Raw genomic sequence first — 21,654 nt, 5'->3', positions numbered from 1 at the left:
GCTGTGCGGATATAGTACAGGGGTCAGAGGCTGTGCGGATATGGTACAGGGGTCAGAGGCTGTGCGGATATAGTACAGGGGTCAGAGACTGTGCGGATATGGTACAAGGGTCAGAGGCTGTGCGGATATGGTACAGGGGTCAGAGGCTGTGCGGATATGGTACAGGGGTCAGAGACTGTGCGGATATGGTACAGGGGTCAGAGGCTGTGCGGATATGGTACAGGGGTCAGAGGCTTTGCGGATATGGTACAGGGGTCAGAGGCTGTGCGGATATAGTACAGGGGTCAGAGGCTTTGCGGATATGGTATTTTGTCAATTTTTTTTATAGGTGAGGGGTATTAATACTATCTAATCTCTGCTGTATTAGCAATAATCAAAGCTTTCTGGGCAAAAGTTTCCAACTTGCTGCATAGACATAGCTGTTCTCCGAGTGCAACCATTCAGGTCCTATATATCTAACGAGTTTTGCAAGACTGTGCCAATATGTTCTGTGTTGAATAGCCAGCCAAGCTCTAAACACGCAGATCCAGAGATAATAAAAAAAAATAAAAATACGACAGGTGTTCAAATAAAATATAAGCGTTTACACAAGACAAGATCCTCTGCTCTGATGCATTGAGGCCTTATGCCGCGTACACACGACCGTTTTTCGTGTTCTAAAAAAATGACGTTTTTAAGGGTCTAAAAAAAACTACGTTTTTTTCAACCCGATCATTAAAACGGCCTTGCCTACACACGATCGTGAAAAAAAAAATGCTCTAGCAAAGCGCAGTGACATACAACACGTACGACGGCACTATAAAGGGGAAGTTCCATGCGGATGGCGCCACCCTTGGGGCTGCTTTAGCTGATTTTGTGTTAGTAAAAGACGATTTGCGCTTTACAGCGTGATGAATGTGCTTACTCCATTACGAACACTAGTTTTACCAGAACGAGCGCTCCCGTCTCATAACTTGCTTCTGAGCATGCGCAGGTTTTTCACGTCGTTAAAGCCCACACACGATAATTTTTTACAACGTTAAAAACGTTGTGAAAAAATAGAGCATGTTCGAAATTTTTAATGGCCATTTTCTAGATCGTGAAAAATGCTCTGGAGCCCACACACGATCGTTTTTAATGACATAAAAAAAAACGTAATTTTTTAGAACCCGAAAAACGGTCGTGTGTACGCGGCATTAGACTGCTGTAACTGGCTTTTGCTTGCGCTGGATGTCAATCTATGAAATCTTTCCTTATTCAAACAGTTGTGTTTGGAATTAAACTGCTTACTTATGACAATATCACAGAGCAACTTTATTTATTTTTTAATACTTTTACGCTTTTCTTTTTTTCCATCACACGATTTTAGATATTTCCTTTCTACACCTCCGCTGTTCAGGAACTGGCATGCTTTTGCTGGTATCGTATAATGGAGCCCTAAAGGGAATGTTTGGAATGTAAACTTTCCAGTGTTGAAGATTGAGGTGTTGTCTAATCAGCAAACCAAAGGAAATTTGGTATACACAATTGGACGGCTTCGAATGAAATGCCAAGGAGTTGCCATGACAACCCTTTTGTATGACAACAAGGCCTTGTCCGGTTTATAGGCAGCAGGCTCTGCATTTAGACATTATGGTGCCCCATAAATTTTGCAAGCTAACCCTATTCTTGGATGACAGGAGAAGACATTCTAACTGGGCATCTTGGATTTTACAACATTTTTTCCCATCTAAGAAAACAGTCTGGGTTTCTCTGGAGGCGACGTTTCAGACATTTTCTTTTTCTTTTTGATTTAAAGATCATGAATAAGTCATGGATCAAAACACCTTTGTGTGTAGGCTTTCATATAAGTAGACTTCCCTGACTCATGTGCCACATACTAGTTCAAGGGGTAATGATTCACTAAGTAGGATTACCTTCACTGGGGTAGATTCAGGTAGGGGCGCGCACTGATACGGCGGCGCAGCGTATCGTATTTACGCTACGCCACCGTAACTTACAGGAGCAAGCGCTGTATTCACAAAGCACTTGCTCCGTAAGTTGTGGCGGCGTAGCGTAAATGGGGCCGGCGTAAGCCTGCGTAATTCAAATGTGGAAGGGGAGGCGTGTTTTATGTAAATAATGGATGACCCGACGTGATTGACGTTTTGTATGCGCCGTCCGTGTACATATCCCAGTATGCATTGCTTCCAAGTACGGCGCAACAACGTATTGGTTTCGACGTGAACGTAAATTACGTCCAGCCCTATTTGCGAACGACTTACGCAAACGACGTAAAAAATCCAAATTTCGACGCGGGAACGACGTCCATACTTAACATTGCGTGCGCCTCCTAATAGCAGGAACAACCTTACGCCGAAAAAGCCTAACGTAAACAACGTAAATAAATTGCGCCGGGCGTACGTACGTTTGTGAATCGGCGTATCTAGTTAATTTGCATAATCTACGCCGACAACAACGGAAGCGCCCCTAGCGGCCAGCGTAAGAATGCACCCTAAGATACGACGGCGTAAGAGACTTATGCCAGTCGTATCTTAGGCTAATGTCGGCGTATCTAGCTTTCTGAATACAGAAAGTAGATACGCCGGCGCAGCTTTGGAATTACGCGGCGTATCTATGGATACGCCGGCGTAATTCTTTCCTTAATCTACCCCGCTGTTCCAAAATTAGTATGTTGTAAGGAATAGTTGCGTATAGTTTGGTTATTCTGCGCTCACCCAACTAACTATATAATCAAAAAATGTGATAAAAGTGTGAAAAAATTAAAATAAAGTGTCTGTGCCTGTGAATGCGGGACTCGATGTCCCATGATCGTGTCACGGAGCAGCAGAATGGGGAGATGCCTATGTAAACAAGGCATTTCCCTGTTCTGCCTAGTGACAGGACACTGATCTTCTGCTCCCTCTCATCAGGAGCAGTGATCACCCATCCCCCCACACAGTTAAGCCGCGTACACACAATCAGTCCATCCGATGAGAACGGTCTGATGGACCGTTTTCATCGGTTAACCGATGAAGCTGACTGATGGTCAGTCGTGCCTACACACCATCGGTTAAATAACCGATCGTGTCAGAATGCGGTGACGTAAAACACAGCGGCGTGCTGAAAAAAACAAAGTTCAATGCTTCCGAGCATGCGTCGACTTAATTCTGAGCATGCGTGGATTTTTAACCGATGGTTGTGCCTACTAACGATCGGTTTTGACCTATGGTTAAATAACCTATGGGGCCCACACATGATCGGTTTTGACCAATGAAAACGGTCCATCAGACCGTTGTCCTCTGTTTAACCTATCGTGTGTACGAGGCTTTAGAATCACTCCCCAGGACACACTTAACCCTGTCCTCGCCCCCCAGTGGTTAACCCCATCCCTGCCAGTATCATATATGGGTACAGCGGAACCTCGGTTTTGAAAGACGAGCAACTTTTTTAAAAAAAATCTGACTCGGTTTGCAAGTGTTGTCTCGCAAAACGAGCAGAATTCAAGCTAATGGGATGTGCAGTACCACATATGGCCTGAGGTGTGGGGGCGTTTGAGCCAAGCGGAGCCGAGCAGAACTGATCAGAGCCAATCAGATCTGTTCGAAAATGATTGGAAATACTCTGAAATACTCAGTTCCTGGATGTTGCTGAGCTTTTCCGAGGTCAGCCGAGCTATCCTCTGGCCTTTCCGAGTGTTTCTGGCCACATGCGGTATTGCATGCCATTGAAGTCAATGCGGAACAAATTATTTTAGTTTCCATTGACTTCTAATGGCAAACTCGCTTTGATATGCAAGTGTTTTGGATTACGAACATTTTCCTGGAACGGATTATGCTCGTAATCCGAGGTTCCACTGTATATGTATGCTGCTATCTCCAAGAATTAAATACTCAATTCATAAACTTACATATATACAAAAAGAGATTGCGCAAAACCCAAAGTACATCAATACAAAGTCGTGCAAACACAATATATCAAGTGATTATGATAATCAAAAAATGTATTAATTGATAAATATTGTGTGAAAATAAGGTGCAAACACAATATACTATATATCAAGTGAATAAAATCAAACAAATAATATATACTATATTGTTATTATATTAATTAACCAACCCATTTTTGACTATATTCACTTGATATTTTGGATATTGTGTTTGCACCTTATTTTCACACGATATTTATTAATTAATCAATTTCTTGATTATCTTATTCACTTGATATAGTGTATATTGTGTTTGCACGATTATGCATTGATGTATTTTGGGTTTGGCGCAAACCCTTTTTGTGTATGTGTAAGGAATAGTTGTTTTTGTTCTTTTCGTATTTTGACAGATCCCCTTTAATCACTTGCCGACTGCCTAATGTTGATATATGTCGGCAGAATGGCACGGGCAGGCAAAGCAACGTACCTACTTTGAATCTGCTGCCTAACGGGCACGCGCGCTGCGAGCTCTGTGACCGTGCCCGCGGGACCCGCGCACTCGTTGTCCGCCGGTGTCCCGCGATCACGTCACGGAGCGGTAGAACGGGGAGATGCCTATGTAAACAAGGCATTTCCCTGTTCTGCCCTATGACATGACAGTGATCTACTGTTCCCTGTCATTGGGAGCAGTGATCAGTGTCGTGTCACTTGTAACCCCCCCACCCACAGCTAGAATCACTCTCTAGGACACACTTAATTCCTTTCCTTGCCCCCTAGTGGTTAACTTCTTCTCTGTCAGTGTCATTTACACAGTAATCAGTGCATTTTTATAGCACTGATCGCTGTATAAATGACAATGGTCCCAAAATAGCATCAAAAGTGTCCGATGTCGCAGTCATGATAAAAATCACTAATCGCCGCCATTACTATAAAAAATAATTAATAATAATATTGCCATAAAACTATCCCCTATTTTGTAGACGCTATAACTTTTGCGCAAACCAATCAATATAAGCTTATTGCGATTTTTTACCAAAAATAGGTAGAAGAATACATATCTGCCTGAACTGAGGAAAAAATATGTTTTTTTATATATTTTTGGGGGATATTTATTATAGCAAATAGTAAAAAATATATTTTTTTTTCAAAATTGTCGCTCTTTTTTTGTTTATAGGGCAAAAAATAAAAAACGCAGAGGTGATAAAATGCCACTAAAAGAAAGTTCTATTTGTGGGAAAAAAAGGACATCAGTTTTGTTTGGGAGCCACGTCGCACGACCGCGCAATTGTCAGTTAAAGTGACGCATTGCCGAATCGCAAAAAAAATGGCCTGGTCTGGGCATAAGTGGTTAATTCAACCATTTTTTTCCCAAAAATTGCGCTTGTAAGACCGCTGCGCAAATACGGTGTCACAAAAAGTATTGCAACAACCGCCATTTTATTTTCTATGGTGTTAGAAAAAATATATATAATGTTTGTGGGTTTTAAGTAATTTTCTAGCAAAAAAAAAAAAAAGTTTTTAACTTGTAAACACCAAATCCCAAAAAGAGGCTCAGTCCTTAAGTGGTAACCACTTCAGCCCCCGGAAGATTTTAACCCCTTCCTGACCAGAGCACTTTTTACAATTTGGCAATTTGTGTCACTTTAACTGACAATTGCGCGGTCGTGCAATGCTGTACCTAAATGAAATTTGCGTTTTTTTCCCCCGCACAAATAGAACTTTCTTTTGGTGGTATTTGATCACCTCTGCGGTTTTTATTTTTTGAGCTATAAACAAAAAATAGCGACATTTTGAAAAAAAATAAAATATTTTTTACTTTTTGCTATAATAAATATCCCCAAAAATGTTTTGAAAAAACAAATTTCTTCATCAGTTTAGGCCGATATGTATTCTTCTACATATTTTTGGTAAAACATTTTTGCAAAAAGCGTATATTGATTGGTTTGCGCAAAAGTTATAGCGTCTACAAACTGGGAAAGATTTATGGCATTTTTATGGCTCTTTTTTTACTAGTAATGGCGACGATCTGCAATTTATAGCGGTATTGCGCATTGCGGCGGACAGACACTTTTGACACATTTTTGGGACCATTGACTGTTATAGAGCGATCAGTGCTATAAATATGCACTGATTACTGTATAAATGTCACTGGCAGGGAGGGGGTGATCAAGGGGTTAAATGTGTGTTCCCTCAGTGTGTTCTAATAGCCAGATTCACATAGGCGTGCGCAACGTTAGGCAGGCGTAGCGTATGGCATATACGCTACGCCGCCGTAAATTAGAGAGGCAAGTGCTGTATTCACAAAGCACTTGCCTCCTAATTTACGGCTGCGTAGCGTAAATGGGGCCGGCGTAAGCGCGCCTAATCCAAATGAGGATGGGGGGCGTGTTTTATGTAAATGATTGGTGACCCGACGTGATTGACGTTTTTTACGAACGGCGCATGCGCCGTCCGTGTACATATCCCAGTGTGCACTGCTCCAAAGTACGCCGCAAGGACGTATTGGTTTTGACGTGAACGTAAATTACGTCCAGCCCCATTCACGGACGACTTACGCAAACAACGTAAAATTTTCAAATTTCGACGCGGGAACCACAGCCATACTTAACATTGGCTAGGCCAGCTATTTGTTGGAATAACTTTTCGCCGGAAAACGCCTTACGTAAACGGCGTATCTTTACTGCGACGGGCGCACGTACGTTCGTGAATCGGCGTATCTAGTCATTTACATGTTCTACGCCGAACTCAACGGAAGCACCACCTATCGGCCAGCGGAAAAATTGCACCCTAAGATACGCCGCTCGTATCTTAGCCTAATTTAAGCGTATCTGGTTTCCAGAATACGCTTAAATTTAGGACGGCGTACATTCAGAGTTACGTTGGCGTATCTACTGATACGCCGGCGTAAAGCTACCTGAATCTGGATATCACTGTGTGGGGAGGGGAGTGACTAGGAGAGATGACAGATCGCTGTTTCTACTTTGTAGTAATACACAATCTGTCTCCTCTCCTCTGACAGCACTGGGATTTGTGTGTTTACACGCACATCGGGTTCCCCGCGCGCGCATTGCCCTCTGGTGGCTCTCCTGGGAAAAGCCGTATATGTACAGGATTTGGCCCAGGAGAGCCATTCTGCCGCCGTATATTTGCGTGAGTCGGTCGGAAACTGGTTAAAACTGATTCAAGAACATTAAGGTTTAGTAAGGGGTTAAACAGAAGAACATTTAATTAACCGCTTACCAACCAGCCGCCGTCATTATACTGCGGCAGGTTGGTACTACTGCGTGAATTGCCATAGGTATATGTCGGCCGCTTTAAGAGCGATAGGGGCGCGCATGCCCGCAGCACGATGCCGGAGCCAATGCGTCTGACCGGCGGCCGCAATGTCTGCTGGCCACCCACGATCACTCCTCAGAGAGCCAGAACGGGGATCTGTTAATCTAAACAGACAGATCCCCGTTCTGACAGGGGAGTAAAGAGATCTGCTGTTCCTAGTGATCAGAAACAGCGATCTCTCTCCTCCTCTAGTCAGTCCACTCCCCCCCCCCCACAGTTAAAATCACTCCCTAGGGAACACTTAACCCCTTGATCACCCCCTAGTCTTAACCTCTTCCCTGCCAGTGACATTTAAAGAGTAATCAGTGGATATTTATAGCTCTGATCGCTGTATAAATGTCACTGGTCCGATATGTCCGCCGCAATGTCTCGGTCCCGCTAAAAATCGCAGATCGCCGTCATTACTAGTAAAAAACGAAATAAATAAAAAAAATGCCATAAACCTATACCCTATTTTGTAGAAGCTATAACTTTCGCGCAAACCAACCAATATACGCTTATTGCGATTTTTTTTTAACTAAAGATATGTAGAAGAATACATATTGGCTTAAACTGATGAAGACATTTTTTTTTTTAATTGTGGATATTTATTATGACAAAAAGTAAAAAATAGTTAAAACTTATATAAAAAAATATATAAAAACTTGCACGTGATCAAATACCACCAAAAGAAAGCTTTATTTGTGGGGAAAAAGTACATAAATTTAGTTTGGGTGCCACGTGGCACAGCCATGCAATTGTCAGTTAAAGCAACGTAGTGCCGTATCGAAAAAAATTGACCTGGTCATTAAGAGGGCAAATATTTCCGGTTCTTAAGGCGGTTAAAAAAATGATAACTTTTTTCTTATTTACTTGACAGGTTTAAACTGACTTCACCTGCAGTTCGAAGGTCATCCTTTTGATCTGTGGATGTATAAACAAAAAGAAACAATGTTTATTTTTATCTATCTGTTTCAGCACTGAGCAATGTTGTTGATAAACATTGTACGACTGCTTTTTTTTCTTTTTTTTACAGCTCCAATTGCAGGGACTTAGTTTACACTTCAGCTGTCAACAGGGGAACACCACTGAGAGCTGAATGTATCATCCGTTGTTAAGGAAGCGATGGCTCCGCTCCTTAACAGCCGATAATAACCGTCTTTTTTTTTTTTTATATATATATTTCAGCTGTCAGTGGAGGAATCCGCTGACAGCTAAAAGAACTGAGCCTGAAAATATTGGTTTCAGGTATCGGAGCATTTGCATGAGTACTGATACTCATGCAAATGCTTAGTATCGGCACGACACAAACATTGGGATCGGTGCAACCTTAGAAGACTGTATATATTCTTGGAGCACACTGAGCTCTGGGTCTTTTCTTGGAGAGGATCAGTCCCACCTGTAAGGCACACTGCCCTTCCAGGCAATGCTGCTATATTAAGGTGACCATATTTTTAAAATTAAATCTGGGACATATTTTTTTTACTCGTAATGGCCGCAATAAGCAACTCATAGCGGGACTGCGATATTGTGGTGGACAAATCGGATTTTACTAAGGGAAGGCATAGATCCCTTTACCTGCTTTGGAAGAACACAGGATCAATGTTTTCCATATTGACAGAACGGCGAACTGTCTTGTTTACATAGGCAGACTACCGTTCTGCCTGTATACATAACGATCAGAGGGTACTAGTGGTCATCGAGTCCCGCTGATTGGCTCCGATAGCCAGAAATGCAGGATCACGTATATAAGCGATCCTGCGCTGCATGACCTCCCTGTAGCAGTAAATCTGTTATGAGGCAGCCTGAGGGCCTGGGATGCTGAGACCACGGGAGAGCTGATTGAGGGGCTGTCTGCTGAAGATCTGGTCTGGTACCACTGTATGGTGTCGCTTGGAAGTTGGAATGAGGCAACCAGCTGTCCTTGGGCCGAGAATCACGATGAGAAAATAGAGAACATGTTCTCTATTTTTCTCATCCAGATTTATTGGCAGTTTTCTTGACGAGAAACCTGAAAGCCCCGTACACACACACGATTTACCGGTACTCACCAAGAAAGCGCTGCCAGCAACTTTCTTGCTGGTTCTTGCCGAGAAAACCGAGCGTGTGTACGAGGCTTAAGTCTACTGTTTGTTGTATGCACAGACTTTAGTACAGCTTGTCTGGAAAGAGGTTACTTAGGCCCAGATTCTGAAAGGGCTTACGACGGCGCAACGCCATGTGCGCTGTCGTAAGTCCTAATCTGGGCCGTTGTATCTATGCGACTGATTCTTAGAATCAGTTACGCATATATAACCATTAGATCCGACAGGCGTAAGGCTCTTACGCTGTCGGATCTTAAATGCAATTATTTTTTTCCGCGGCTAGGTGTCGCCTCCGTCATTTTCCCGATCGAGTATGCAAATTAGCAAAATACGCCAATTCCCGAACGTACGCGCGTTCGACGCATCGAAGTTATGACGTTTACGTTAGATTTGCGAAGGGTAAAGTTGCCCCTGGGCATATGAGGCGCAGTCAATGTTAAGTATGGCCGTCGTTCCCGCGTCGAAATTTAAAAATTTACGTTGTTTGCGTAAGTCGTCCGTGAATAGGGCTGGACGCTATTTACGTTCACGTCGAAACCAATGACGTCCTTGCGACGTCATTTAGCGCAATACAGCGATCTACGAGAATCTGCACCTTAGTCCTCAAGTTGTACATAGTTTCTAATCTTAAAATATCCCACTCAATTCCCTAAACCCTATCCAAGTTCTCCAAGAAATAAAAACAACAAAAACAACACCCCCTAGACTGGTCATTAAAGAAACAAGTGAACGAGCCTGTGTGCCTGGCTGCGGGTCAAACTACTTGGGGAGAACCAGGGCAATATTCCTGCGGCTCCTACGGGAGTAGCGCTACATGCATGAATAAATAAAATAAATAAAAGCTAATCATTTTAATCACCCTTGCCAGTGTTGGGTATTTTTTTCTCATCCATGTAAACTGATACATTCTGCTGGAGAGCCTATGCCTAAAAAAAAAAAAAACAGACTTGCTGGCTTGATCACAAGATAAAAAGAGAAGAAAGAAAGCCTAAAAAGGGAAAACGATAGCAGCCATCACATCTAATGTCGCGTACACACGATCATTTTTCGGCATGAAAGAAACGTTGTTTTTAAAAAAATGTCATTTAAAATGATCGTGTGTGGGCTTCACATCAAATTTCGAGCATGCTGCATTTTTTAACGACGTTTTTCGGGTTGTAAAAAATGATCGTGTGTGGGTTAAAACGACGTTAAAAACCCGCGCATGCTCAGAAGCAAGTTATAAGACGGGAGCGCTCGTTCTGGTAAAAGTAGCGTTCGTAATGGAGTAGGCACATTCATCACGCTGTAGCACACAGAAAAGCGCGAATCGTCTTTTTTTCTAACACGGAATCAGCTAAAAAGCTTTTTTTTTCATGCCGAAAAAGGATCGTGTGTACGCGGCATAAGAATTGGTAAGCTGAAATATAATACATGTTTGCTTTTGGGTTTAATACTCCTTTAATTTCAGCATGCATACAGTACACCTCTAGTTGCTTGGTTATGCATCCCTATGTACAGAGAAAAGAGAGGGGAGGGAGGCTTATCACAGAGAAATTGTGGTCAGACAGGAAAATCCAACTCTGCACACCCCCAAGAATGGCGACCATTAACATATATCTAACATACTGTATAAGAGAATCAGGTATTGCGAGAGAACTGGTTATAAGATAAACACAACATATTTGTTGTGAAAACAGACAAATAAAAATCCCTTACGGGCAGGATTGTCCGTGTTTTCAGCGAATGCTTTTCAAAGCATCGTAAGGGCCGGTTCAAAGCAGAACACAGTGCAGGAAAGGTGCGTTTCACAGTGCCCTTGCCAATTTGCTGCGGGTGCCCCAAACGTAGATCATAAATGCAGTGCATTTTCAGGCACCAGCTTGCAAGGCACCACAGCACCCTGTGATTTGGTGCTTTTCAAAAGTACTGCATGCTCTACTTTTTGCATTACAGGAGAATGCACAGAAATCACATAGTATCAGTAAAGTGATATCTCTTGAGCGGGAACTGCCATGCAGGGCAGCTATCATGCTGACGAAAAAAAGTGTATTCCCTCCTCTCCTGACGCAAGATAATAAGGGGGGCCCTGGGGACCATCGGGCCCCTTGCAGGTGTAATGCAAAAAAAAATAAAAAACGGGAGGGGGGCCAGCCAGGCCTGTAAGCGGCGATGGGGACCATTGGGCCCCTTACAGGTGTAATGCAAAAAAAATATATAATAATAAATAAACAAAACGGGAGGGGGGCCAGCCGGGCCTGTAAGGCAAAAAAATTAATAAAACAATAAAAACCGGGAGGGGGGCCAGCCGGGCCTGTAAGGCAAAAAAATTAATAAAAATAATAAAAAACGGGAGGGGGGCCAGCCGGGCCTGTAAGCGGCCATGGGGACCATTGGGCCCCTTACAGGTGTAATGCAAAAAAATAATAATAGATAAACAACAAAACGGGAGGGGGGCCAGCCGGGCCTGTAAGGCAAAAAAATTAATAAAAAAATAAAAACCGGGAGGGGGGCCAGCCGGGCCTGTAAGGCAAAAAAATTTATAAAAATAATTAAAAAACGGGAGGGGGGCCAGCCGGGCCTGTAAGGGGCCCTGAGGACTATCGGGCCCCTTACAGGTGTAATGCAAATATCTTTTTAAATAATAAAAAAATAAAAAACGGGAGGGGGGCCAGCCGGGCACCTGAAGACCATCGGGCCCCTTACAGGTGTAACGCCTGTACCCCCCTGATGACTGCCATGGGTGGATCAAAATTGGGTCAGTCCCTAGTAAACCAGTTTGCGATCAATCTATGGCCAACTTAAAGTGGTTGTAAAGTCGCACATGTTAATTACTTTGATTTTCTATTTTTTTTGGTACCTGTTCAGTGCAGTGTGTGTGTTTTCCTAAAATGATAATGCTAAATACATAAGTGTGTGCAGCATATTACATTAGGGTATGCATCCCAAAGCTCAAACACTAATGCCTTTCTCTGCAGCCTCAGCTGCACTGGACAGTAAATAAACGGGAAGTGCTCTGTGCTAACCGGCTTCCTGTTCATTCACAAATGGAAGCATAGTAAACTGTGTTTTCTATGCGTCTGTTCTAAATGAACACAGTAAGTGAGTGTGTCCACAGTGTAGCACCCTCTAGTGCTAGAAATGTATATAGTTTTTGTCAGAGCTTTTTTTCTCAGAAAATGGGTGCAGGAACTCAACCACGACCCCGTTTAGATTTCACAAACAGTAGAAGGGTCTTAAAGGGGCATTAAATACCAGGATTGCATTACATACAGAGTGCAGAGTTCAGGAGGGATACACACAGAGAGCTGTGACTTGTAAACACAGAAACCAGACTTCTGTGTTTACAAGTGATTGTGGCGAGCAGACACCAAAGGGTCTGAGCCAGAGGTGGTGGAACTGAGTTCCCCCAAGTTCCCCCTGAAAAAAAGCCCTGGTTTTTGTAAGTGTGGGTAAATGTATGCATTCTTGGCTGGCAGTCAAGCCTGTCTGTTTTGTCTTGGGTTGGCAGAAATCCAGGGAGAGCTGGATGACTCACAGGAAGCAGCACTGAGACCTCCCCCCTATTTCTAGAATGTACTAGAACCTTCTGGAAAGAGGGAGGGTGGAAGTTGAAGATGGAGTGTTAGGCTGGTCAGTGGCCTTTGAGGAAGCTCCTCGGTCTGGGGGGCGGGGGGTGACCTTGGACCTGGGCCTGGGCCCATATGGGGAAGGGCCCTTCTAAAACCATGGAGGTGTCCTGGCCAGGAGGCACTGGGAGCAAAGAGGACAGAAGGAGAACACAGCCAGGCAAGTCTCCAGGAGGAGCCAGGAACAGCCAAGAGGGCTGGTGAGTGAAACACAGTCAGGAGGACTGGGAGACCCACGGTCCCTGCCTGTAAGGGGCATTTGCTTTGGGCCTGGCTGAGCCAGTGTCAGGCCTCAACGACAGTGCTAACTGGTCCTGGGAGTGATAGTCTGCAAGCAAGTGTATGTGAAGAGAAGAGGTTGTATATGCCGGAGGTCTATGCCCACTTCAGTCAAGTGGGCATCCTATATGTACCCTATCCCCATCCAAGTTATATCCCCTCAATAAAAAAAACACAAAAAACAAAGTACAAGGACTGATTCTTGACTAAAGTGTTTTTGGAAATTCATTTGCCTGGCTTTTCAGGGTGAGGGACGGACCACAATCACCAGCAGTCCCTACGGGGGGGACCGCTACAACTATGTTCTAAACCAGGGGTGCCCAACCAGTGGCCCGCGGAGCCCCTGATTTGGGATGGCTGATCACAGGTTGCCGACCATCTATCCCATCAGTGTTGTGAATGAATCTGCCGATAGAGGAAGCAAGTGGCTGCGGGGGGAGCAGAGCAGCATAAGCTGTTGCTTCCTGTATAGCGCCGGCTCCTTTCATAGGTGGAGTGATACCAAATGCACTCTGCCAGGGACTACAACAGCTGGTGATACTAGAATGGAAACCCGTTAATAAAGGCAAGTATGAAACATGAGGGAGGATGAGGACGTGACGTGGCGTGAGTGAGGTGGGAGGTACCGGACGGCTCCATGGCGGCAGGAGACACACGCCGCTCTGAGGCCCCGTCAGCACCGCTCGTGGCCCCGCAGACTACAGCGTGAGAGGCCGGACGCTGCGGGGAACGAGCGGGTATCCCATCCCCGCCGGGACCAGACATACTCGGGGGTCTTTACCTGAAGAGCGCCGGCGGACGAGTTCCTGCTGGATACGCTGCGCCAGAGAAACCGAAGCTTCTGCGCACTCAGCGCTGGATGAAAGGAAGCCGACTGACAATCTGAGCATGCCGTGCGGGGTTCTCAGAAGCCCATAAGTCCACCGGAGACACGCAGCTGGGCAGCGGTCCAGGAGGATAACCAAAGGGTCTGGTGAGGCGCTCAGTAGAGCCGAGTTTGATCAGGTCCCCCCCCCGTGACCCCCCCCGTTTGTTATGACATTGCCCTCCAGAAGTATGTACACTTACCCCATAAGGTGCCCTCTTATGTAAAAATTGGACAATGACTAGATGCTAGTCCTCTACTGGGTTTGTTATCCGTGACAGCTGCAATTGAAGGGAATATGAAGACAAAATGTAACTGAACTTATAACTCATACCGGTATAGGATGAATTAATAGAGGGAATATCTGAGGGGTATGATATCTGGACTAACTTAGCTCTCCACCTGTTGCAATATCTTCACACTGCTTGCTGCTTGCTGTATATGATTTTTTTTTTCTCGATTGGCTCAGGCTGGTCTGTGGAGTTAAATAAGAGGACAATTTAAAGGGTGATATAGTTTCTGATCTCTCCTCTTGTGAGTTGCCTAAAAGCTCTTCATATAGTGGAATTACCGTCATTTCTGATGGCCTGGGCTTTGAAGAATTAGCGCTCTGAGGGAAAATTCATGTTGGTGAAGGGTGGTCATAAATATATTAATTTTCCTAGACATTACTGGTATAAGACGCACATGTGATTATGAGAAGCTGGAAAATCCCAGTTTTGATGAATGGGGGACAGTGAAAAGATTATCAAGACCCTTCCTGACACAAAGCATCTCCCTCATTGTCTGGAACAATTAGGACGCATTGGGTTGCTGTAACACAGGAGATAACTTTTTAAAGACACTGTAGGTATTCTCCTTATAAGAAGAGAATCCGGTAGCCCCAGTAATCCTGCTTGAAGCAGTAAACGGCCTCTTTTCTGTCGCTCTGCCCCTGGCCCTCTCCCTTCAGTTCGGGGCCCCTGCTTTCCTTTAGCCCTCTCCTGATTAAAATATCTATTTGCTCAGAGTTTGAGTAGTAGTTAAGGGAAGGTAGGAGCATATACCGGTGAAGGAGATTGTGGGCCGATAAGGGGCCTAAATATATAAAAAAAAAAAAAAAAAAAAAAAAAAAAAAAACTTTTCCAAACTGGGGAAGAGAATTAGACCCTCCAACAAAATGGATAGATCGACGAGGGGTGGCACTACAAAACCAACGAAGAATAAAACGGGGAATAGCTCCATACAGCAATATATGACTCAAGAAGGGAGCCTTAAAAGCCCAGGACTCGCAAAAAAAACAGAAAAGAAGAAGATCGATACAAAAAAAGGGGTAGGAGCAGGTAGTGCGGAGAGCTCTATAGGTGAAACGACACTAGAAAGCGAGCAAGGGCAAAATAATGCAGAGGAGCTACCCCAAGATACACAACCCCCTACAAAGGCAGAGATGAACGCAATGCTGTTGAGGATGGAAAATGTCATGGAAAATATCATAAGGACAGAAATTAACAAGGTAAGAATAGACCTTGGAGGACTCCGTGAAAGAGTGGTAGAGACGGAAAAGAGAATAGAGGAGCAGGATCAGGAAATAAACTCCTTGAAAGAGCAAGTAAAGGCTTTGACTGAAAATCAGAGACTGGCGGCATATAGGATCGAGGACCAGGAGAATCGCAACAGGCGACAGAACCTTAGAATCAGGGGGTTGATAGAACAAAAGGATGAAGACCTTAGAAGCATTATGAATACAATTTTTAACCCTCTGTTAGAGAGATCAGTAGAATCTAAGCCCCTTAAGATTGAGAGAGTGCATCGAGTAGGGAACCCCCAACAGATGGAAAAATACGGCCCAAGGGATGTGGTCGTGAGATTCAGGAATTACGTCGATAAGGCAGAAATATGGAGTAGGCTTAGGGGAAAACCACCCCTGAGATATAGAGACACAGACTTACAAATATTCTCCGATCTGGCGAAAGAAACACTGGCAAGGAGGAGATGCTTGAAACCCCTCTTAGAACTGATGCGGGCACAAAATATCAAGTACCAATGGGGATTCCCGGCGTGCCTCATAGGTATAAAGGGGGGTAAAACAGCACGACTTAGGTACCCGGAGGAACTGAACATATTTTGCCTTAAAATGGAAATAACAATTCCTGAACTCCCTGATTGGGTCGATTAGATTGGCTCTGTCTAGCAAGGAACTTTAAGAAGCGGGACGGTGAGGTGGGGGGAGGGGGTGGGGAGGGGGGGGCCAAGGGGGAGCCCCGAATACCACCACGAAAGAGGAGCCAAGGATGAAGGCGAGGAGTCTTCTACCAGCGGCTCCCAGGCCAAGAGTGGGCCAGGGTGGGGGAGGAAGGGAGGGGGGGTTGGGGCGAGGGGGAGGGAAACGGGGGGTGGGGGAAGGGAGGGTAATGGGAGGGGGACCATCTGAACGACTCCACAGGAATTCTTCTCAAACTCAAAAAAAAAAAAAAGAGATAAATGACAGATATTAAGTTCTTATCATATAATGTAAAAGGATTAAACTCTCACATTAAGAGACATAAAATTCTTGCCGAACTTACGCAGTATAAAGCAGACATCGTCTACCTACAAGAGACCCACATTACCTTAGAGTCTAATATAAAGATATATTCATCTGATTATCCCGTCTGGTATTATGGAGACACAGTATCATCGAGATCTCGGGGGGTTGCTATAGGATTTGCAAGAGGAGTTAGATACACACTGGTGGACAGATTGAATGATCCGGAGGGGAGGTTCTTGTTTTTAAAAATAAAACTAGGGGAGCAGGACTACACTCTGGCAAACGTATATGCACCCAATGTGAATTCGGCTAAATATATTAGTAAAATACTCAGAAAATTAAAAGATTTTGAAGAGGGACATGTGGTGTTGATGGGGGATTTTAACCTTTGCATGTGCCCGAGCCTCGATAGTACGTCCCATGTTCAGGGGAATAACAGTGAGCATCTTAAGCTACTGAAAAAACAAATGATACAAAACCAAATGGTGGATGTTTGGCGAATTCTCAACCCCAAGACGAGAGACTACACGTTTTTTTCCCCTGTGCATGGGACGTACTCGAGGATCGACTACATCCTCGTAGACCACAGACTTTTGGAGAGGGTGGTCGAAGCAAGATGTGAGATCATAACGCTATCAGACCACGCCCCTATAACCATCAAAATAAGCACATCCATACAAAAATGTATCCCACCTGAGTGGAGATTGGATGAAAGTCTGTTGAGGGACGAGGATGTGGTCGAGAGAGTACAGAAAGAATTGGAATGGTATTTCCAGGAGAATGACAAGGAGGGAATCACAGGAGCAACCCTGTGGGACGCTCACAAAGCGTATATAAGAGGGATTTTTATTGCGGAAGGGGCAAAGAAAAATAAAGCAAGAATGAGTAAACTAAAAATATTAAAAGAGGAGATATATAGGCTGGAACAGGAACATAAATTACAGGGCCAAAAGAGGGAAACACTCCGTAAGTTAACTTTAACAAGGGATGAATATAAAGCCCTTGCCGGGCAAGAAACCAAGAATTTCATAGACAGGGTAGAGAGTGAAAGTTATGTCTGGGGAAATAAACCTAGTAAAAACCTGGCCAGAATGGTAAGAAAAAAGAAAACCAGGAACTTTATCGAAAAAATCAGGAATGGGGATGGAGACTTAGTCTACGCAACGAATAAAATAGCAGAATCTTTTAGAAGCTATTACGAAAAACTATACAATGTCCAACAGAAGATCAGGGACCCTGACGAAAAAAAGGATAAGATCAGGGAAGTTTTACGGCAAACTAATCTACCGAAGATAGAAGAGTATGAGATAGAAAGAATGGAGGAAAGTATTACTGAACAGGAGATAAGTGAGGTCTTAAAAAATACTCCCAACGGGAAAAGCCCGGGACCAGACGGCTTCACGTCGGCCTACATACAAAGGTTTAGTACTACCTTAGTCCCTAGACTATGTCAATATTTTAATGGGTTGGGGCGAGACTATGAGATGAGCAGAGAGGCATTAACAGCTACGATCACTGTCATTAAAAAAGAGGGAAAGGACAATACGAATTGCTCAGGGTTCCGACCTATCTCACTCCTGAATGCAGATACCAAACTGTATGCAAAAATTCTGGCCGAACGAATGAAGGGGGTGATGACTGACATTGTTCACCCAGACCAGGTCGGTTTCATACCTGGGAGAGAGGGAAAGGACAATGGGGTTAGGGCACTTCTTCTTATGGAGTTGATCAAAGAAAGAGGGACCCCCGGTCTATTCCTGTCAGTAGACGCTGAGAAAGCGTTTGACAGGGTAGACTGGGGGTTCCTGATACAAACTCTAGAATGTATAGGAATTGGCCCAAGGATGATCAAATGGATCAAAACGCTTTATTTCCACCCATGTGCTAGGATCAAGATCAATGTATCTTTATCCGCACCCTTTGAGATGAGAAATGGAACCAGGCAGGGCTGTCCCCTGTCCCCTCTTCTTTTTGTCTTATCATTGGAACCCCTGCTGGCAATGGTCCGACAAAATCCAGAAATATACGGAATGGAGGTTGGAGAAGATGAGCACAAATTATCTGCCTTTGCAGACGACATTCTTTTCTATATAAGTAGCCCAAGAGTCACCCTCCCGAATTTAATAGCCACCTTAAAACAATATGGTGAGGTGTCAAATTTCAAAATGAATATAGAAAAGACGGAGATCCTAAATATCAACATTCTTAAAGAAGAAGAACAATATATGCGGAAGAAATATAATTTTAAATGGCAAAAAGAAATAAAATACCTGGGAATAAAACTGGCAAATACCATCAAGAAAATATATAGAATAAATTTTGTCCCCCTGCTCAACGAAATAAAAAGTGAAATTAAAAACATATATAATAGACCAATTTCGTGGTTCGGGAGGATAAATGTAGTAAAAATGGTGCTTATTCCAAAAATCCTATACAAGTTTCAAATGGTCCCAATATACTTACCACCGTCATATATTAAAATAATTAACTCCCTCATAATGAACTATATTTGGAATAATAAAAAACACAGGGTGTCTGCTCAAATCCTAAAACGGGCCAAGAAAAAGGGAGGCTTAGCTGTACCCGACATCAGATTGTATTATAATGCTTCGGTTCTCTCACGGGTTATAGAATGGGCTAAAGAATCCCAGGATAAAAGATGGATAAATATTGAATGCACATTAGCGAGGGCACAGTTAGGGAGATTAATTTGGAACCCACCACAACACAGATCCTTACACATCTCAACACACACAATTACTCATAATGCATGGAGGATCTGGGATAGACTTCACAAACAATTAAAAACAGAATTCAACTCACCCTTTATTGATTTAAAAGAAAATGAATATTTCACCCCAGGGACAAAAGAAGTAGGGGGGAATTGGATCACAAATAGAACACAGCTAAAAGATATAACACTAGATGGCAAAATTAGGACACTTCACGATATTAAATATAGGACTGGAATTAGGGCGATCGACGAGTGGAGATACTTGCAGTTAGTGTCATTCGTCAAGCGCCTACCACACCCTTTGAGGTCACAAGAGGATTACACCTTATTGGAACAATTGTGTAGCACCGAAAGCTCAAAAGGAAATATATCTAAAATCTATAATTACTTGCAGAAAATGGAAGAGTCGGACACGCTAAAATACATTCAAAATTGGGAAACGGACTTAGGGGTCCCAAGGGGGAAAACGACCATAGGAAGAATCCTGAAAATGACGCACACCTCGGCAGTAGATGTAAGAACTGCCGAGATGAACTTCAAATGTTTGACGAGGTGGTACGCCACCCCAGATAAAATGGCAAAATTCAGAGGGGGAGAGTCAGAGAAATGCTGGAGAGGTTGTGAGTCAAGGGGAACAATGGCACACCTATGGTGGGACTGCCTGAAAATTAAAGCTTATTGGAAAAAAATCTTGGCCCTGATAAAGGTAATAACAAAAAAAGAATTGGAAGATAACCCATGGGTAGTGCTCTTTCATGGGGGGGAGACTCCAGAGAAGGAATACAAGGATTCACTGATCCCTCATTTATTGAACGCAGCGAAAAGATTGATTCCCCTTAAATGGAGAGACGCGAAAAGTCCGCAAATGTGGGAGTGGATCGACTCCGTAGAGGACACTTATAGGAGAGAGAAATTAAAATACGGGAGCTATAAACACAAAGTAGGGGAAAAGGATATATGGGTACCCTGGATGGAATTTAAAAAGTCCTGGAGGTTCGCAGAAAACCTGAGAGAGGAATAGGAACGCATTTTTTCAATTAAGGGAAGGAATTCTTACAGTGGAGTCGTGGGATGGTCAAGGGAGGGTGTGGGTAGGGGGGGGAGGGGGCATTTAGTTGGGGAGGGGGGAGATGGGGTGCTGGGTTTTTCTTTGTCACGCAGATAAAACCTTTTAAATAGTTCCGTACTTACTATAAAAGAGTGAGTCCTAAACGGTGAAAAAAAAAAAAAAAAAAAAAAAAAAAAAAAAAGAGATGAAAATATAAAAATAAACAAATAAATAAAATATAAATAACAAGTATAAAAAATTGCAAGAGAAATGCACCACAAATGATGCTAAACCTGATGTAGAGACGGAATTATGAATAAAATCATGAGCAAGTCTCTCGCTGTGGTGAAGTCTGAAGTGGCAAAAAAAAAATAAAAAAAAAAAAAAAAAAAAATAAAGGCAAGTATAGTACTAAAATCACAATGTATATATGGACATATCTGCGGGTTACCTGCACTGTGCCATAGACTTCTGTTATTAGCTGTGGGTTTGGTGCACTTTCCGTGAGTGCACTACACCTGATGGATATACTAGAAATCTATGGCAAAGTGTAGCTAACCTGCAGGAAAGCCACAGGTGCAGTGAGCTGCACCCACGGCATGGGTAAACCACAGCACATCAGTGTGTAAGTCATAGGCGTGTGCAGCCTATTGCATTAGGGTGTGCACCTCAAAGCTCCAACACATACACATGTGTGACCGGCCTCTTCCCCACTATCCATCCTGAAACAATGGGAGAGAGCAAGGGGGACTCGGGCAGCAGAAAAGAGGTAAACAGGGACAGGAGGGGTGGTGTGGGTGACATATTTTGGTACCGATCCCCTGTATTTTGCTCCTGTAGCAGTTGAATATCGGGGAGAGGGAGAGGAGGAGAAGCCAACTTTCAGCTGCTGCAGGAGGAAAATACAGATCGGTTCCACTTTATCCCAGCCCACGCTGCCCTTCCTGTCCAGATTCTGAGGCTCGGCAAGGAAGGATTGTGGTTCACCTGTCACCTGCCCACGATCGGCAGGTAGGTCACGATTGACGGTTTGCCAACCTCAGGATTAGGGTGTGCCCAGGCACACCTGGCACACCCCCTGCGCTCACCTATGGTGTAAGTGGTCTTAGGTCCCTTTCACACGATCAGTCCAACCCAATCGGACACTCCATTTACCTCTATGGAGCGGCAGATGTATCTGTCCCCTTCCGTTTGGGCAGATCGGATGGTCCATAGAGTAGAGTGGGCTGTTTGCTCTGCATATTCAGTGTGGCTATGGGCCTGTCATCTTCTAGCTCTGCTCATTGTGGCCCACGACTGGTTGCCAAGTCACTCAAGTGGCCCTCGCTC

Source organism: Rana temporaria, chromosome 4 (genome assembly GCF_905171775.1).
Source record: "Rana temporaria chromosome 4, aRanTem1.1, whole genome shotgun sequence".
NCBI classification, from domain to species: Eukaryota; Metazoa; Chordata; class Amphibia; order Anura; family Ranidae; genus Rana; species Rana temporaria.
This window is presented reverse-complemented; position numbering follows the sequence as displayed.